This window comes from Lampetra planeri, chromosome 3 (genome assembly GCF_965212315.1).
Source record: "Lampetra planeri chromosome 3, kcLamPlan1.2.h2, whole genome shotgun sequence".
NCBI classification, from domain to species: domain Eukaryota; kingdom Metazoa; phylum Chordata; class Hyperoartia; order Petromyzontiformes; family Petromyzontidae; genus Lampetra; species Lampetra planeri.
Genome location: NC_136109.1, coordinates 6,018,204 through 6,037,931, shown reverse-complemented (window position 1 = coordinate 6,037,931; position 19,728 = coordinate 6,018,204). Strand labels below are relative to the sequence as shown.

The 19,728-nt window shown below is 47.2% G+C and overlaps 1 protein-coding gene across 2 annotated transcripts in view; it reads left to right on the top strand.

The window, feature by feature from the left end:
- Positions 1-19,728, top strand: part of LOC144736816 (uncharacterized) — a 674,279-nt gene that overhangs the window by 197,153 nt on the left and 457,398 nt on the right. Inside the window, exon 1 of one of the 2 annotated variants that reach the window (XM_078619471.1) lies at positions 3,422-3,500. The exons of the other annotated variant lie outside the window; for it this stretch is intronic. The gene's annotated coding sequence lies outside the window, so the exon portion shown is untranslated. Of the gene's footprint in view, positions 1-3,421; positions 3,501-19,728 lie in introns of those variants that run through there. 2 annotated transcript variants of the gene reach the window in all.

Here is a 19,728-nt window from a genome sequence, read left to right as displayed (position 1 = left end):
TGAGGGAGGGGTCAGGGTTAGTGGTGAGGGTGGGTGGTGAGGGTGAGTGGTGAGGTTGAGTGGTGAGGGTTAGTGGAGAGTGGTGAGTGGTGATTGGTCAGTGGTGATTGGTCAGGATGAATGGTGAGTAGTGAGGGTGAGGTTGAGTGGTGAGGGTGAGTGGTGGTTATGACGGTGAGTGGTGAGGGTGAATGGTGAGTGGTGAGGCAGAATGGTGAGGGTGAATGGTGAGAGTGAGTGGTGAGTGGTGACGGTGAGTGGTGATGGTGAGGGGTGAGGGTGAGTGGTGAGGGTGAGTGGTGAGGGTGAGGGGTGAGTGGTGAGGATGAGTGGTGAGGTTGAGTGGTGAGTAGTAAGGGTGAGTGGTGATGGTGAGGGTTAGTGGTGAGGATGAGTGGTGAGTGGTCAGTGGTGAGGGATCACGGTTAGTGGTGAGGGTGAGTGGTGATGGTGAGGGGTGAGTGGTGAGGGTGAGTGGTGACGGTGAGTGGTGAGGGAGAGTGGCGAGGGAGAGGGGTGAGGTTGAGTGGTGAGGTTAAGTGATGAGGGTGAGTGGGGAGGGTGAGTGCTGAGGGTGTGGTGAGAGTGAGTGGTGAGGGTGAGTGGTGAGGGTGAGTGGTTAGGATTTGTGATGATGGTGAGTGGTGAGGGCAAGTGTTGATGTTGAGGGTGAGTGGTGAGGGTGTGTGGTGAATAGTAAGGGTGAGTGGTGAGAGTGAGTGGTGAGGGTAAGGGTGAGTGGTGAGTGCTCAGTGGTGAGGTTGAGTGGTGAGTAGGAAGGGTGAGTGGTGAGTGGGGAGAGTGAGTGGTCAGGGGTGAGGGTTAGTGGTGAGGGTGAGTGGTGAGGGTGAGTGGTGAGGGTTAGTGGTGAGGGGTGATTGGTGGTGGTGAGGGTGAGTGGTGAGGGTGAGTGGTGATGGTGAGTAGTGAGGGTGAGTAGTGATGGTGAGTGGTGATGGTGATGGGTGAGTGGTGACGAAGAGTGGTGACGTTGAGTGGTGAGTAGTAAGGGTGAGTCGTGAGGGTGAGGGTTAGTGGTGAGGGTGAGTGGTGAGGGTGAGGGTGAGTGGTTAGGGTTTATGGTGATGGTGAGTGGTGAGGATGAGTGGTGAGGGTGAGTGGTGAGGGTGAGTGGTGAATGGTGAGTGGTGAGGGTAAGTGGTGATGGTGAGTAGTGAGGGTGAGTGGTTAGGGGTGAGTGGTGGGGATGAGTGGTGAGGGTGAGTGGTGAGGGGCAGTGGTGAAGGTGAGTGGTGAAGGTGAGTAGTAAGTAGTGAGGATGAATGGTGAGTGGTGAGGGTGATTAGTGAGTAGTGAGGGTGAGTGGTGAGGGTGATTAGTGTGTAGTGTGGGTGAGTGGAGAGGGAGAGAGTGAGTGGTGAGCGTGAGTGGTGAGGGTGAGTGGTGGTGGTGAGGGTGAGTGGTAAGCGTGAGTGGTGAGGCAGAGGGTGAGTGGTGAGGGTGAGTGGTGAGGCTGAATGGTCAGGGTGAATGGTGAGAGAGTGGTGAGTGGTGAGGCTGAATGGTCAGGGTCAATGGTGAGAGTGAGTGGTGAGGGTTAGTGGTGAGGGTGTTTGGTGATTGGTGAGTGGTGACGGTGAGTGGTGAGGGTGAGTGGTGAGGGAGATTGGTGAGGGAGATTGGTGAGTTGTGAGGGTGAATGGTGAGGGTGAGTAGTGAGTGGGAGTGGTGAGTGGTGAGAATGAGTGGTGAGGGTGAGTTGTGAGTGGTGAAAGGTATTGTCAAAGCCCACCGGGCTTTGACAATACCTTAGTATCTGTGTATATATGTAAGGTTATTAAGAAATATATTTTTCACCCGGGCAACGCCGGGTACTTCTGCTAGTTAAATATATTATTTTCAATATAATACGTATTTACTTATAATATGAATGGTAAGTTACGAAGTATTATTCTATGGTTATTTCGGTAAAGTCATGTAGATAGATAAATATAATAACATTACATAATAAAAATAAAGTGAATAAAAATAATACAAATATCACGACGTTTCAATCGCAACACAAGTAATGACGACCGCTTGTGTTGCGATTGAAACGTTATATTTTTATTATTTTTATTAACTTTATTTGTATTATTTTAGTGTTATTATATATTTTTTCTATCTACGTGACTTTACTGAAAGCACCATATAATATGAATTCCTGCCGTCACGAAAGTTTGAAGTCGAAGTTATGAAGTGTTTATAGAATGCTATGGTAAGTTACGAAGGCTGAGAACGCATCCTAATTCTACTAATGCTATAAGTTATTCAATATACGAAGTTTCGATATATGAACGAAGCTTCATGGACGCATCTACTTCGTATATCGAGGTGCATCGTTCGAGAACACGTAGCAGCCTCCCGCACAAAGTATTACAGCAAGAAACGGCACTCCTTTCTGTTCACATTTCTCAACCAGTGGTGGAAATTCCACTTCATCATGGTGGGAGCCGGTCTCCCTATAGGTAGTATGACCGCTGTTGGTTTGCCGCAAAATCGTTTGCATTTTATTGATCCTGGAGGGATAATGTGCCGAGTTGGCACTCAAGCAGGATTTAAACTCACAACCTTCTGATTATACGAGTCAAGCGCTCTAAACACAGCATGACCCACTCATTGAAATTGCCCTCACATTGTTCCTATTTATTTGTCCAGGGTCGATGAGTGTACACGTCGTGTGCAGCAGGGTGGATGAGTCTACGGCTTAGAGCCTAGTCTCACATGGTGTTGGACCAGATGACGCCAAAAGGCGCACAACTCAGAGACAATGCACTAACAGAGTATGAGAGCTCGGGGTAAGAATTTCAGACCATTGGAACCTCATTTGCCAGTAAAAAATACGAGACAGCATTTAACATTTTTAAAATGCTGTTGATTCTCTCTTCAGCACACCGGTGGGCTAAAGAAGTCAATTAATTTGTCCTTTGAAAACGTGACACATTTTTTACTGTTTGGCCGTGTCGGGTGGTGGAGGGTTACGACACATTTATAAATAACGCGATCTGACCCAAAAACCTATATTATGAATAATATTGGTCGCGAAAGCCTACGTGTTAAACATAACTCATTTGTCAGCGGCTTTGTATTGGCTGGTGGTGATAAATGACAGCTGCATTGTGAACACCCTTCAATGACAAATGTCAAAACTTCGACGGAAAACTTTACGTTTGAATAAAAAAAATTCTCCTTAACCTGCGTATGCAAACGTTCATGAGACTGTTGGCATTCAAAGAGGGATATTCTTCTGACAGTTGACGCATCGTGCGGCACGGCAGAACGCAGCCCCCCCCCCCACACAGCCCCCGGTGCTGTCCCGGCCCCGCGACTCGACCTGGGAAGCCCCTGGCCGAGAGCCACGCGGCGAGACTTCCGCCTCTGCTCCACCCCCACGCGTGGCGGTGTCAACACCGAGCTCGCTGCTCGAGTCAGAGCGCAGAGACTGCGGCAGGAGCGGCGGCGGCGGCGGCACCACCGCGGAGCTGGGCTTGCAGCGAGCGGTTCGTGATGGTTGTTGTTGTTGCTGTTGCTGTGCCGCATTCATAGCCGTGTCAAACCCACACGGTTTACCAAGTATTCTTGTACGGGGAAGTTGAGCTCTCAGGTCCATACGGCGTGAAGCCGTTTCAATACGGGGGAAAAACGTCTACAGTATTTGTTTTTCTTCCTTGTGATGTCACTTTGTAGGATGAACGTTAAGATTTATAAGGGCACGGGGTGACCATTATGGTTTGAATTGATCTGTGATAAGGTAGGCACTGATAAGGGGTTGGCAGGTATGGTGGTGGTGGTGCATAGCTGTCAACCCACACGGTTTACCCCGTATTCTTGTACTGTACAGGGAATTTGAGCTTTCAGGTCCATGCGGTGTACAGTCGTTTCAATACGGGCACAGAAAACATGTTTGTGTGTCTTTGTGTTTCTCCCTTGTGATGGGTCTTTGTCGGATGAACGTTGAGATTTATAAGGGGCACGGGGTGACCAATAAGGTCTAAATTGGTCTGTAATAAGGTAGGGCACTGATAAGGGGTTGACAGGTAACGCAGTATTGTAGTTATTAGTCTCGCTGCTGATACGCGACTGGCGGGAGTGGCCCCCAACAGGTGGCAACCAAAGAGCCGAAAGCCAGGCGGTGGGAAGCTTTAGGAGTGACACTTCACCTCTACATCTACTCTTCCTCACTTTTATTGTGCTCACGATTATTGTCGTCGGGATGACGATGGTCACCATCAGGGTGGTGATGCTGTATCTGCGACCGAGGCTCCCTGTCGAGAATACAGCGTTGGAGCGGCGCCACTGCCGTGATTAAGCGCAACAGTCATGCCAACTCGCGCCTGAGTTCTATTCCAGCCACTCCACACCAAGCCATCACCACACCAAGACAAATGCGTCTTGGTGTGGTGATGGCTACATCATCTCCCCCTCGAACGCCGTTCATTAGTCTCGTCAAGGCTATACGAGGAATCGTTGACTGCGTAGGCATGTCTATGTCACGTTTATCTGTAGTATTCGTGTTTATTGTAACTGGGTTTTCTGTCGCTGTTTGTTTCCGTGCAGTGGCTGAGCACAGCCTCAAAAGGCTCGACGTTAAGCGGCCAGCAACACTTATCAACGTTGTAATGGACGAGATAATATACGTTTCTTGAATAGACGCTGTGGTGCAGATGCCTCCATGCCTCGGGACACTGGCCATTGATCTGATGTACTCAACCACAGAGTACTGTGCCCCATTTTTTGGCAAAGAGTTACCATGTGTTTCTTGAATTGAGCAAGGATATAAGAAATAAAATATAATTGTAAACATCCCATCAGGTACACGACCTTCTGGGGGTGCTTCATTCAGAATAAATTGTACCATACAGTATCGGCAAACTCTGGACTGATCTCGACCAAGAACAGTGGTTCTTAACCTGGGGTGCACGATGCCTTTTCGGGGGGTGCGAGACGTGGCCAGATTGTTTTTTTAAAGTAAATCGTCGAAACACAAATTAAGCACGGGCACGTGAGTACAACTACATGTACTTCTCGATTTAAAGCTTTCGTGACTGCAGGGATTCATCTTCTTGGTTCTTTCGGTACGTGGCTTTACCGAAAGAACCAAGAAGATACATGTACTTCGTTTCATCAAACCTATGTATTAACATTATACATTTTTTTTACGATTAAGAAGCAAAGGGGGGCAAGGCTGTAATAAAGGTCAAGAACCACTGACCTAGAGATGTCTCATCAGCAGTCAGGCTTGTGTACAAAATACATTTTCCGTGGAGGGACAGATATATGAAGTTGTAGTCTACGTTTTGATATTTGTTATATTCTCCACAACAATGCTAATTAGAATTTTGTAATATATAACATTTTTGCAAAAAAGTGAAAATCATTCTGTATAACACCAGGTTCAAGCAAGCCTGACTGCAAATGAGACTGTCGAAACCACCAAACATGACAACAGCGTTACAACCAGGGCTGAATTTGTGTTTTGGTACTGTAGTAATATTTGGTTTAGCACGGAACAAAAACAAACGTATTCGATGCAGCAGCCAGATTCGTGATACAGCCGTTCCAGAACAGGTCAGATTACATTTTTGCACCAAGCAGATTATTTTACTGTGGCTAAGAATAACAGTGTTAAATATGATGCGAGAAAATGTGGAATTTCCAGTGTTACGTGATTTTGTCATTGGGTTTTTTTTATTTGAACGTGACCATGTTTTTGTCATTGCATTGAGAATGTATTCAAGTCAGTGGTGATAGTTAAGTATCAGCCTGTTAGTATGATGCATAATGTGGACTGTCATTTGCAAGGGAATGGATCGTATGTTAAGTGTAAGATAAGTAGTTAATAAAGATTAAAAAATAATGTTGGAGACCAAGCAGAGCCTTGTGGAATGCCAGTTTTCTGTGAAGTTTTAAGATTGACTACCATAAACCACTGCATGTTATTGATCAATTACAAAGCTTGAAATCCAAACTTTCAGACTTCATTTGATGCCACAGAGTAGGATGTACATTCGTGCAGGATGCCAGCCACAAATCATTTTAAAATGTCAGGGACTGATCATAGACCCTTATATTTTTCAACTCTTGAGCCCCAAACATGAGTTACATATGCTAATGGGTCATCTGCAAATTCATGCTTAATGGAACCTATACTGATGGTCAATGATAAATAATGACACCAAGTGATAGAGGAGCTTTAACATCGTAATGGAGCGAAGGTGAGAGGACAATGTGCATACAAAATGAATGATCCAAATTGGGGATTGGCAGGAGCCGCTCAACTTGTCAAGTCGGTACAGTGTGGGCACTACTGAGTAGAGCTTGAAGAGCCTCTCACGAACTGGTGCAAGTTCTGGAGCACACATTGTTAAGCACAATGCCTGGTATACCACAATGGGACCACAAGTTTTAGTGGCAACCAGTCAAACCGGTTGGTTTTCTGATATAGCTTGGGTGAACTGAAAACCGGTTTTATCAGTTATGAATTGTGTGATATCGCGTTGGCAGTAGTGCACAAGCACAACTCAACACATTCATCAATAGCACTGCCTTAAATGGAAAACAAAATATTAAGCGGCGTTACTGACGAAGTGTTGCATTTTTTGTTATCAGTTATGATTTCATTGGTCTTGTCAGTTTTCTTTCTGGTTAAACATTTGCCAAAATGCAGTTTCATCTGCTTCAAATTTGTATGTCACGCAATACAGTGTTAGAAAAACGTTGTCTGGCTGGTTGATCTGGGTGGATTCCTGTCCGGCTGGGTGTCGAGTTCCCAAGTGCACGTGCGTGGTGTGACGTCACCACGCATGATCGGCGAATGCTACATCATTATATTTCTCACAAAACCGCGATAGCAAAACCACTGGGATGGATGTGTTTGGTGTACAGTACGAGAACGCAAGAGAAAGGTGGATAGAGACAGGGCTCTATATAAGAATACAAGTTTTGCTGGCTGGGAGAGACGGACAGGCAGTCACGTACAAGGGATGTGCGATTTGCTAGCTTTCTTAAAATTTACTTACTTTGGCAGGATACATTGGAAGTCTTGTGTTTTACTATTAATAAACGACTTCCACGACTTTTCTTGTCAGGGTGCTTCTTTTATTAAATGTAGTACTGCACAGCTCCGCTCCTTCCGTCTCCGGATAATTTCCTTTCTCAGGGCAGAGCCAGGCCGCGCTGAGTAGGATAAAAGCAGCGGAGAGCGAGCGCTCTGGGCTGCCAGTTCTGGGAGTGGACTCGTCTTGTCGCTGTTGTCTTTGCCACCTTCGTCGCTGCCGCCTTCACTCGATAATTGTGGGGCCGGATAGTTGTTGGCTGTCTCGGTCGACACCGTCAGTGTAACGCGGTTAGGGTTGTGTCTAGGCTGGGCTGTACGACATCGAGAAGGAACGAGGTGAACCTGTTGAACCTAAAGAATGTTAATATAGAAGGTGCGTCCTGCAACTACCTCGTCTCCGACTTGTGCTACACTACACATGTATAGATATGTGTTTTAGAAAACTTGAAACGTTGTATGTGTTTCCTGTATTTCATCTCAGTTTAGTTGTTGGAAATCAGCCCAGGGTGAATCTGCTTAAAAAATAAGCTGGTAGACGCTGTGGTGCAGATGCCTCCATGCCTTGGACACTGGCCATTGATCTGATGTACTCAACCACAGAGTACTGTGCCCCATTTTGTTGGCAAAGAGTTACCATGTGTTTCTTGAATTGAGCAAGGTCATAAGAAGTAAAATATATTTTTACACCTCCCATCAGCCACACGACCTTTTGGGGGTGCTTAATTTCAGAAGAAACTTAAGTACACTACAAGCAAACTTTGGACTGATTTTGACAAACAGTGTCTCATCAGCAGTTAGGATTGTGGCTGATGGGATGTGTAAAATATAATTTTTCTGTGGAGGGACATGTATGAATTTGTAGTCTGCTTATTTATTTTTGTTATATGCTCCATGATAATGCTAATGATAATTTTATAATGTATTATAATTTTGCGAAAAAAAATGATGATCATTCTGTATAGCACCAACATTGGTTCCAGCAAGCCTGATTGCTGTTGAGACTGTCGAAACCGGTACAGAGTTTGCTTGTCCTGAATCAGTGCTGCTGAAATTATGTTTTTTTTGTGTGTGAATGCAGATGTAGGAAGGGGACATTGTGTAACATGTTGATATAAAACTTTGTGGAGAGACCAATATATGATGATAAATTGCCTGCTTATCTATTTTATGAAGGAGACGTGTTCTCCTCATATTTATTTTATTATATTTTCCACAATGACGTCAAGGAGGATTATGTATTTTGACTACTTTAAATTTTATCAGATATGGCGATATAGGAACTGGGTGCTCCACCACACATACGATAACAGCGTAACAACCTGGGCTGAATTTGTGTTTTGTGTAGTAATTTTCAGCACTGAAAAAAACCCGTATTTGATGCCTCTGTGAAATAAGTACATATGTCTCTTGCTTTACTGCACTCCTTTCTGCTGATGGCGTGGAAAAAAACATTGCTCTCTGCCAATCTTTTGCGACGTTTTATTTTACCCACACTAGCTATCTTTGGCCTTTTGCAGTCTATGTGTTTTGAAGTATCTCTTATGATTTTGCATATTCCTGTCCTTGTTTGGTCTTTTAATCGTATTATTGTTTTGTTCTTGTGATATATTTGTCAATTTGAATAATGGTTTCCTTAAAGGCATTCTCTGAATTGCTGAAGGCAGAATAGATTTTGTTCGATGACATATTGTACCTTATAATGCAATTGATTGACACCCTTGCAACCTTCCACGTGATTTGTTCTGTTGCTCTTCATGATTATTTTGCTTTTATTCACCCAATGCATAGTGGTCTGAATTTATGTACTGTAGTGAGTTCTGGATCATCAATCAACATGACTGCTTTAAGTTTAATTTTATCAAGTATAGTGAGGTTGAAAATGGGTGCTGAACCCCAGATATGACACCTTTATTCCAATTTTGGGCAAATTTGTGCATATGTTCGTTTGGAGTTAAAAACGGCTTTGGCACAGAAAATAAAACCAATATTCTCCTATGTCTCCTTAGCCAAATTAGCAACATAGCCATTGCATAGTTATGCATTATCATAAATTTGTTAAATGTTAGTATTAAGATATGCAAAATTAGAAACATGAGCTAAATAGTGGCATTCATAATTCTGCAATTCACTCCAGTCACTTGCGTTTTGTTCCAACTACCTGGCTACAGGTCAAAACACTTCATTTTCTGCTCCTAACCCTCACTCTGTGTGACTTCAGAATGCATTTCCATACAGTATTCTCTTTCCCTAGATTATATCAGTGTGTTTGGTGTTTGGTATTCATACTAACTGTGTATTTCGTATCCATGACTAATTTTTGTTCATCTTGATTTAGGTTTTGATATATACCAATCGTTATGTAATGCGGGCGTAAACGGCTTCGCGGATATGACGTCATGGGGGGGAGGAGTTAGGTCACGTGTGAGAGAGGGGTGAGGTCTTAAGGGAGAGATACTGGAAGAGACGGGGGAGTGTGGGAGATAGAGTTAAGAGTGAGGCCACGCAGGGCGGAGGTCGAGGAGTGGCGAGATCGCCACACACACGGAGAGTAAGACTTGGCACCGTCGGCCAGCGGTGACCAAGCACGGAGGAACGACGTGCAGCGGTGGAGCTGCAGTGAGGGCAGCGGTGGAGCTGCAGTGAGGGCAGCCGGAGGACTGTACAGGGGTCTGCAGCGGAGCTGCAGAGGTGTGGAGGCTACGGGAGCGAGGGCAGCAAAGGAGCTGCCAACGGGAGAGCTCTGAGCGAGGGCCATGTGGGAAAAGTGTAAGAACCCGAATAAAGGACAACGGAGACAGACCCAGGGTCGAGTCCTTTATTACACTGGTGTCAGAAGTGAAACGGCATGTCAAAACAGCTCAGAAGAAAGAATATTCCTGCGCCATCATCTGCTACATCATCCGACGACGACGACCTTCCTCGGGCGGTCGACCTGCCTGCGATGGAGGAGGCGATCCGTGCGGGAACAAGTGCGGGTCCGGGAGTCCAAGATGTCGCCGCGTCGGTGGACCCGTCTGCACCAGAGGACGCGGATGGGCGATGGACGCAGATGGCGGCGCAGCTGGAGACACTGAAAATCGTGCTCGCGCAATTGTGCGAGCTCGTCACGCCGAGGACGGCGTTGGGGAGAGCCGATGGAGGTCCGCACATCGCTGCCTTGCCTCCGCTGTCGGCGCCATTGGCCACGCGGCAAGAAGACGCCATCTTGGGCGTGGCAGGAGAAGAACGGCGGGAAGCCGCCATCTTGCGCTCTCCGCGGTTAGAGGCCGCCATCTTGAACACGTTGCGATGCGACGCCATTTTGAATATGCCGCCTGGTGAGTCATCGGCTGAGGACGGTGCAACAAGGAGTCGCAGTCGTCATCTCACGACCGTCGAAGAATTCTCCATCGGGGGCGATTGGAGTGCTTTCGCCTGCAGATTTCTGGCGGCGGTACGCTCAGCAAGGTGGACGGACGCTGAGGCATTGGAGGTTTTACCGACTCTTCTCGATGACGAGTCGGTGAGATTCTTCCGCTCCTTAAAGGCCGAGAAGAAGAAGACATTGAGAGGAGTTTTCGACGAGATGGCAGATGCATATGAGCCACCGGATGATGCTCATCGCCGGTTTGTTCAATGTCAGCGAGCACCCGAGGAGTCGCCGGTGGCATACAGGGGTGCAGTATTGGAGTTGGCCATGGCTGCATACCCGGAGACGGAGCCTGACCTGCTCGAACCTCTCATCTTGGGTAAGATGCTCGAGCTGTCCCGGGATTTGGGGATTCCTATGCCGGTGTGTGGCCATGAAAAGCTCACATCCCCGGCGGCCGCTAAATGTCTTGATGCCCAGTTCAACCTGCGCCGTTGGAAGCAAGTCACGGCGTGGACGGGGGGGCCCATCGTCGAAGGGGGTGCCGTGGGTTGGGATCCCAAGAAGGCGGTGTACGTTCCTGACGGGGGGGGGCCCGCAGGAGCTGACAGCCGCCTCTGCTCAGTGGTCGGCCCGCAGTACGCCGGGGCCGCGATCTGCGCCGCCGCCACGGGAGCGTCGGGACGGGGTGCCTGCGGCGCGGCGCAACAACATCGACTGATTCCGCTGCGGCCGTAAAGGCCATTACGCCAAGGACTGCTGGGCCCGCGTCCCGGGTCCGCCCCAGCAGGAGGCCGCGTCAGCGGACGTGCCACGGAAGGATCCTCCAGGACAGGCAAGTCGGTGCGCACCAGACACCCGGCAAGGCTTGACACCTCACTCATCACCGTTGTCGTGCGATCCGGGTGTTGTTAATAACGGGGGGAGGCGATCGACTGGGCCACGTCGCTCGGTAACGCAGTGGCGTAAATTGGCACGGCGGGTCGTCGCGGCCGCTACTGGTTCGTCCACTGTACCTGGTTCTATACAAGGGGTGGACGTACGTGTGTTAGTGGATTCCGGGGCGTCCGCGACCATTATATCGGATGTCATTTTCCATCTGTTGAACATCCCACCTGAGGCCGTGCGTCCGGTTTACGATTCCTGCGTCGCTGCTAACGGGGGTAGCATGGGCATTGTGGGCCAGGTGGATGCTACAATATCTATCGGGGGAGTGTCGGCCTCGGGAATTGTGTTAATTTCGAGGTCCCTCGCGGTTCCTTGCTTGTTGGGAACTGACTTCCTGGCCAAGATGCCCATTCTAATTTGAATTAATCAAAACTGCATTGAATTACCGGGTGGGCGAAAAATTAAATTTCTACCGTCGCCCTGGGGGCGACCTGCTCCGGTCGCTCAGGTGCAGGCGCTGTCCGAGGTATCTGTTGATATTCCACCTGGCTCACAGATGCTTATCCCCTTGCGATATCGGAAGCCTGTACCTGGTCGTCAGGGTGCAATTGGGATTTTGTTGTCGCCGTCCGCCACTATAACGGGTGGAGCGGCGCTCGTTGGGGCGCAAACTATTGTCCGGCCTGACCAGCAGCCGTTTCTGCAGGTGCTTAATGCAAGTACCGAAAATGTGTGTGTGCCGGCTGGTACGGTTGTGGCACATGCCACTACGGCGTTTACGGCACAAGATCATCTGGCCAGCCAGGTCGTGGTTGGTGGTGTTTCGGGTCCTGCTGCCGCTGATAATCGCTGGATCGCCGAATTGTGTGGGGAAAATTCTTCCCTTTCCGGTGAACAACGTTGTGCGCTTCGTAAATTATTATTGAGTTATTCTGATGTGTTTAGCTCCGACGATTTGGACTTGGGACGCACCTCGTTGCTTTACCATCATATTGACACAGGGGACGCTGCCCCTATTCGGTTGAACTCGCATCGGATGAGTCCGGCGGAGCGAGATCAGGTTCGAGGGGCAGTGGAAGACATGTTGGCTGCGGACATAATATCTCCATCTAACAGCCCATGGGGCGCGCCTGTTGTTTTGGTTAAAAAGAAGGATGGCAAATTGCGATTTTGTGTCGACTTTCGAAAATTGAATAAAGTGTCTGTGGCAGATGCGTACCCCCTGACGCGTATGGACGACTCCCTCGATGCCTTGTCGGGGGCGAAGTTCTTTTCAATGCTAGATCTCTCTTCGGGATTCTGGCAGCTTCCCCTTGACGAGCCCTCGCGGGAGAAGACTGCTTTCCGTACGCCGCAGGGGTTATTCCAATTTAATTGTCTTCCGATGGGGCTGAACGCTGCCCCTGCCACATTTCAAAGGTTGATGGAGTTGGTGTTAACGGGGTTGCAGTGGGAGACATGTCTGATATATTTAGATGATATTATCGTCTTCAGCCGCACATTTGATGAGCATTTACTGCGGTTGGAGGCGGTGTTCGCCAGGATGCGTTCCGCAAATTTAAAATTTAAGCCTAGGAAATGTCACCTACTGCAACGGTCCGTGCGCTATTTGGGGCATATCGTAAGTGCGGACGGGGTGGCCACGGATCCGGACAAGACAGCATGCGTCCGTGACTGGCCAACCCCGGCCACGGTGGGGGATGTACGTCGCTTTTTGGGGTTTGCCTCATACTATCGGAGGTTTGTTCCGGATTTCGCGACGATCGCGAGGCCCTTGCACCTCCTTACGGGTAAAGGAAGGAAATTTGCTTGGGGACCGCCGGAAGAGGCGGCGTTTCAGGGCCTGCGCGATCGACTGGCTACGACACCGACGTTAGATTATCCTGATTTCGATCACCCCTTCATTCTGGATACGGATGCGAGTGACACGGGCATTGGGGCCGTGTTGTCTCAATCAAAAGGTGGTGTGGTGGCGTATGGTAGCCGGGTTTTGTCTCCCGCAGAAACTCGCTACTGCGTCACACGCAGGGAACTTTTGGCTATTGTTTTCTTTCTCCGCCAATTTCGTCCGTATCTCTACGGTCGTTCGTTTATTGTTCGCACGGATCATGCTGGCTTGCAGTATGCTCTTAAGATGGACCAACCATCCGGCCAGTTGGCGCGGTGGTTGGGCACGCTGCATAAATTTTCCTTCCAAATTCACCATCGGAAGGGGGTGCGCCACGCGAATGCGGACACGCTTTCTAGGTTGCCGCAGCGATCCCCTTGCGCGTGCGCGTCGGGGACGCATAGATGTGCGCCGATTCAGCAACCCCCTCAGCCTGTTGCGTTGGCGGTCGACGTGCCTGAAGCTCCAAAGGAGCCGGGACCGGCTGATGGGATTCTGAATCTTTCAAGGGCTGTGTGGATTCGGGAACAAATGTTGGATGCTTCATTGTTCTCGTTACGGAATCGGACTGCGAAGAAGAGTGGGGGACTGGGTACGGGGGGTGTGCCAGAAACCTCTCTCCGCGATGGTCTGCTGATGTGGAGGGAAGGGTCACAGGAACGCTGGCGTCTGGTTGTACCGGCATCCTTGCGGTACGAGTTGATTAGGACTCTGCATGGGGACACGCTTTTACATCTGGGGGTGCAGAAGACCCTATTGACGCTGCAGCGAGACTATTTTTGGCACGGCATGACAACGGATGTCGTCGGTCACGTTCGCGCGTGTCCCGATTGTGCCCGGCGAAAACCACCTAAACAACCATATGTGCCGCCCATACAGTCTATTCAGGTGTCTAGAGTTAACGAATTGGTGGCGTTGGACATTTTGGGACCCTTCCCGCCATCCGCTAAGGGAAATAAATACTTGCTAGTTGGGGTGGAGTACCTCTCCCGCTGGCCGATGGCCTGGCCTTTGCCTGACCAGTCAGCGGCGTCTATCACGGACGCCTTTCTATTCGGGTATGTTATGGACAAGGGGGCGCCGGAGAGGCTCCTCACAGACCAAGGCCGTAATTTTTCTTCTAAATTGTTGGGGGAGGTGTGCGCGGCTCTTGGAACTAAAAAGATACGGACATCTCCCTACCATCCGCAAACGGATGGTATGGTCGAACGGCTAAATCGGACATTGTCCGCCATGTTGTGTCACACCGTGAGTGAAAAACAATCGGATTGGGATTTGCATATCCCTGGGGTACTTTCGGCATACCGAATGACGCCGCATGCGGCTACGGGATATTCGCCGTTTTTCCTTATGTACGGTCGCGAGAACGTGCCGCCAATGGATGTGCAGTTGGGAACTGGAGTGAGGGGACCTGCTAAGCCTCTTCCTGATTACATTCGGGATACCGTTCGCCGGGTTACTGAGGCACGGGAGGGGGCCCGCATGGCTACTGCCAAAGCCCAGGCCCGGAACGAGCGATGTGCTCGACGCTCGAAGGGGGAGTGCCCCTGGAAGGTGGGGGACATGGCCTGGCTCCATTGCCCGCAGGTGCGGCCAGGTTCCTCTCCTAAATTACACAAACCATGGCAAGGGCCGGTCCGCCTCATCGAGGTTCCCAACCCACAGTCTGCGCGTGTTCGGTTTGGATCTCGGCGTTGGTTCGTTCACACGTCGCGCTTGAAACCATATGTGGCCCCTCGAGACGATGCGTCATCTCCCGATGTTGCCTTGCCGGGGTCTGTGGCTGCCGACTCATCCTTGCCTGTGCCTGTTGACCTTGCAAGAGCGCCTGTCGTGCCTTTTACAGACAAGCCGGCCGTGACATTGCTGGAGACAGGAGACTCTGCTCGGGGTGTGCCTACCACGGCTGCGGGGACTCCGAGCCCCGCCGCCCTTCCGACCCCGTCGCAGACACGAGCGCGACGCACCCCCGATGCTGGGCCTTCAGGGACATGGGACCGGGACGTTGACGGGCCTCCAATAGCGACAGGAGGACTTCATCCTGTCGCTCCTAAAACCCCGTCACGTTCCCGGTCTGCAGGAGGGCCGCCGCCCGTCCGGGACGGACCGGTGACCCGAACACGCTCAAAGTCCCTTACATTTCGTTGAATTTTACTGTTGTGTTTGTTGTTGTTGTTATATTTATTGTATGCTTCGTTGTCCTTGAATGTGTGATGGTTGTGTTCGCTCGCATTACTTGTCTCGTTATTGTTCAGCCGAGGTCGGCTGGATTTTCTCTACGGGGGAGGGTGGTGTAATGCGGGCGTAAACGGCTTCGCGGATATGACGTCATGGGGGGGAGGAGTTAGGTCACGTGTGAGAGAGGGGTGAGGTCTTAAGGGAGAGATACCGGAAGAGACGGGGGAGTGTGGGAGATAGAGTTAAGAGTGAGGCCACGCAGGGCGGAGGTCGAGGAGTGGCGAGATCGCCACACACACACGGGGGAGTAAGACTTGGCACCATCGGCCAGCGGTGACCAAGCACGGAGGAACGACGGGCAGCGGTGGAGCTGCAGTGAGGGCAGCGGTGGAGCTGCAGTGAGGGCAGCCGGAGGACTGTACAGGGGTCTGCAGCGGAGCTGCAGAGGTGTGGAGGCTACGGGAGCGAGGGCAGCAAAGGAGCTGCCAAGGGGAGAGCTCTGAGCGAGGGCCGTGTGAGAAAAGTGTAAGAACCCGAATAAAGGACAACGGAGACAGACCCAGGGTCGAGTCCTTTATTACAGTTATATTACTTTTTTAGCCGTGGCAGTAGGGCCCATTAGGTAATTTCTCATTAATGCCAGAGTACCTTTACGCTTAGCACAGATCTTATCTGGATGCCATGCGAGTCGGTTTTATTACACTGGTTAACAAAAAAAATTCTGGCCTGGACTTTTGCAGCTGTTTTAGACTAATTTCAGGGTGCTGATTCCAAATCTGATCTCAGATTTGCTCTATCACATCTCATTTTTATGCTATCGGCATACCCCATTTTCATTGATTTTACCCGAAATTAACTCTGTCACTTATGATTGCAAGTTGTTGCGAGTCAGTGGCTGCTTTAGTGTTAAAATATGGTGCTGTATTTTTAGGATAGTGTGTTTATAATATCATTTTATGTAGATATCCACATTTATTTAATATTTTTTTTTATAAAGTTTTTATTGAAAATGCAATATTTGATATCTCAAAAACCTGATGTGATAGACAAAACTGATGCCAGATTTGGAATCGGCACCCCAAAATTACCTTAAAACTGTTGGAATACCTTATGCCAGAAAAGTGTGTTGACCAGTGTTATAAATTATAATTGTCTTCATATGCAATAGTTTGTATTCATAATCCACTCGGCCACGATCATTTGTTACCTAGTTGGGAACCATTTATCAGCAGTTATCCCATAGTCTATTTGCCTTCTCTATTGCTTAGATCTAGGACAGCCCAGGTTTGGAATTTAAACTTTTTTAGTTTTCTAGCCAAATTTGCCTGAAAAGGGCTAAGCGAGCTCTGTCTACCCCGTTGTGAACTAAAAGTTCCTTCCCTTAGCGACCTTACAGGTTCAACCTAGATGTTCGAGCACCTAGTTCCTGTCAGTATTTTCTGTAGGCTGTTTACCAACAAGAGGGCTTGTTTACTCAACATCTTAACACCCACAGTATTGCCAGAAATGGTAAATCATATTTTTATTCCGACACCTTGATACCGGGAAAAAGAGTCCCTTAGATACTGAAATTCTGTTTTCATCTCACAGAGGCTAGCTGATTGTGTACGAAGTACTAGACATATAGACCTGTGGAAATGTATATGCACGACCAATTTTGCATTCAAAGTTGATAAAGGCTATAAAGTAAACATAACATTGTCTGAAACCACAAAATACATTTTTAGAAAAGGGATAAATAAAAACACTTGACCCGTTTCAAATTACAGTATGTGATGAATAGTCATGTTTGCTGGAATTAATCCTGGTTAACTTCTAGATGTTATAGATAAGGCTCTTAGCTCGAGGAAAAATTATATAAAACCTACAATGTCTCCTTCATATATCTCCACAATGAAAAACAAAAAGTGTGTTTTACAAAACCCATTGTCCTCCACCCAGTTCTTCTTGGGAGTGCACAATTCCAGCAGCTTTGATTATATCAATTCTGCTAGAATAATGCACTCACATCTTTTGTTTAATGGCATTTGATTGAAAATATCATTAATGCTGCTGGAAGTATGCACTCCTGGAATGCTATGGGGCCGATGGGTTGTGTAAAAATACTTATTTTTTATGGGTAGGTTGTCATTGCCAAAAAACATGTAAATTTCCTTGCAGTTTGCATGTCTCTTCGATATTTGGTAGCAGAAGTTTTACCTGAATAAGGAACCAGGGGATGGGTGTTGGTTTCAGTGCTTAAATTATGATAAGAGTGTATCTAGAAAAAATATGACCAATTGCTATTCCAGTGTAATTGCTTTTTCCTTCATTGTATCCACAAAACCTGTTATTTGCAAGGATTGGGGTTTCCAGGATTGTTTAATGTTATCTGAGGATTCTTCAAGCTCGGGGCAAGCATCTACACTATGGGAACCTCATTTGCCTTTTGCAGTCTATGTGTTTTGAAGTATCTCTTATGATTTTGCATATTCCTGTCCTTGTTTGGTCTTTTAATCGTATGATTGTTTTGTTCTTGTGATATATTTGTCAATTTGAATAATGGTTTCCTTAAAGGCATTCTCTGAATTGCTGAAGGCAGAATAGATTTTGTTCGATGACATATTGTACCTTATAATGCAATTGATTGACACCCTTGCAACCTTCCACGTGTTTTGTTCTGTTGCTCTTCATGATTATTTTGCTTTTATTCACCCAATGCATAGTGGTCTGAATTTATGTACTGTAGTGAGTTCTGGATCATCAATCAACATGACTGCTTTAAGTTTAATTTTAGCAAGTACAGTGAGGTTGAAAATGGGTGCTGAACCCCAGATATGACACCTGTATTCCAACTTTGGGCAAATTTGTGCATATGTTCGTTTGGAGTTAAAGACGGCTTTGGCACAGAAAATAAAACCAATATTCTCCTATGTCTCCTTAGCCAAATTAGCAACATAGCCATTGTATAGTTATGCATTATCATAAATTAGTTAAATGTTAGTATTAAGATATGCAAAATTAGAAACATATGAGCTAGATAGTGGCATTCATAATTCTGCAATTCACTCCAGTCACTTGCGTTTTGTTCCAACTACCTGGCTACAGGTCAAAACACTTCATTTTCTGCTCCTTCCCTCACTGCGTGACTTCAGAATGCATTTCCATACAGTATTCTCTTTCCCTAGATTATATCAGTGTGTTTGGTGTTTGGTATTCATACTAACTGTGTATTTCGTATCCATGACTAATTTTTGTTCATCTTGATTTAGGTTTTGATATATACCAATCGTTATATTACTTTTTTAGCCGTGGCAGTAGGGCCCATTAGGTAATTTCTCATTAATGCTAGAGTACCTTTATGCTTAGCACAGATCTTATCTGGATGTCATTCGAGTCGGTTTTATTACACAGGTCAACAAAAAAAAACATTTTTTTCTGGCCTGGACTTTTGCAGCTGTTTTAGACTAATTTCAGGGTGCTGATTCCAAATCTGATATCAGATTTGCTCTATCACATCTCATTTTTATGCTATCGGCATACCCCATTTCCCTTGATTTTACCCGAAATTAACTGTCACTTATGATTGCAAGTTGTTGCGAGTCAGTGGCTGCTTTAGTGTTAAAATATGGTGCTGTATCTTCTTAGGTTTTTTCGGTAAAGTCACGTAAAAAACCTAAGAAGATGATTCCTTGCAGTCACGAAAGCTTCAAATCTAGAATGGTGCTGTATTTTTAGGATAGTGTGTTTATAATATACTGTAATTTTATGTAGATATCCACATTTATTTAATATTTTTCTTCTGCAGTTTTTATTGAAAATGCAATATTTGATATCTCAAAAACCTGATGTGATAGACAAAAACTGATGCCAGATTTGGAATCAGCAACCCAAAATTACCTTAAAACCGTTGGAATACCTTATTCCAGAAAAAGTGTGTTGACCAGTGTTATCAATTATAATTGTCTTCATGTGCAGTAGTTTATGTTCATAATCCACTCGGTCACGATCATTTGTTACCTAGTTGCGAACCATTTATCAGCAGTTATCCCATAGTCTATCTGCCTTCTCTATTGCTTAGATCTAGGACAGCCCAGGTTTGGAGTTTAAACTTTTTTAGTTTTCTAGCCAAATTTGCCTGAAAAGGGCTAAGCGAGCTCTGTCTACCCCGTTGTGAACTAAAAGTTCCTTCCCTTAGCGACCTTACAGGTTCAACCTAGATGTTCGAGCACCTAGTTCCTGTCAGTATTTTCTGTAGACTGTTTACCAACAAGAGGGCTTGTTTACTCAACATCTTAACACCCACAGTATTGCCAGAAATGGTAAATCATATTTTTATTCCATCACCTTGATACCGGCAAATAGAGTCCCTTAGATACTGAAATTCTG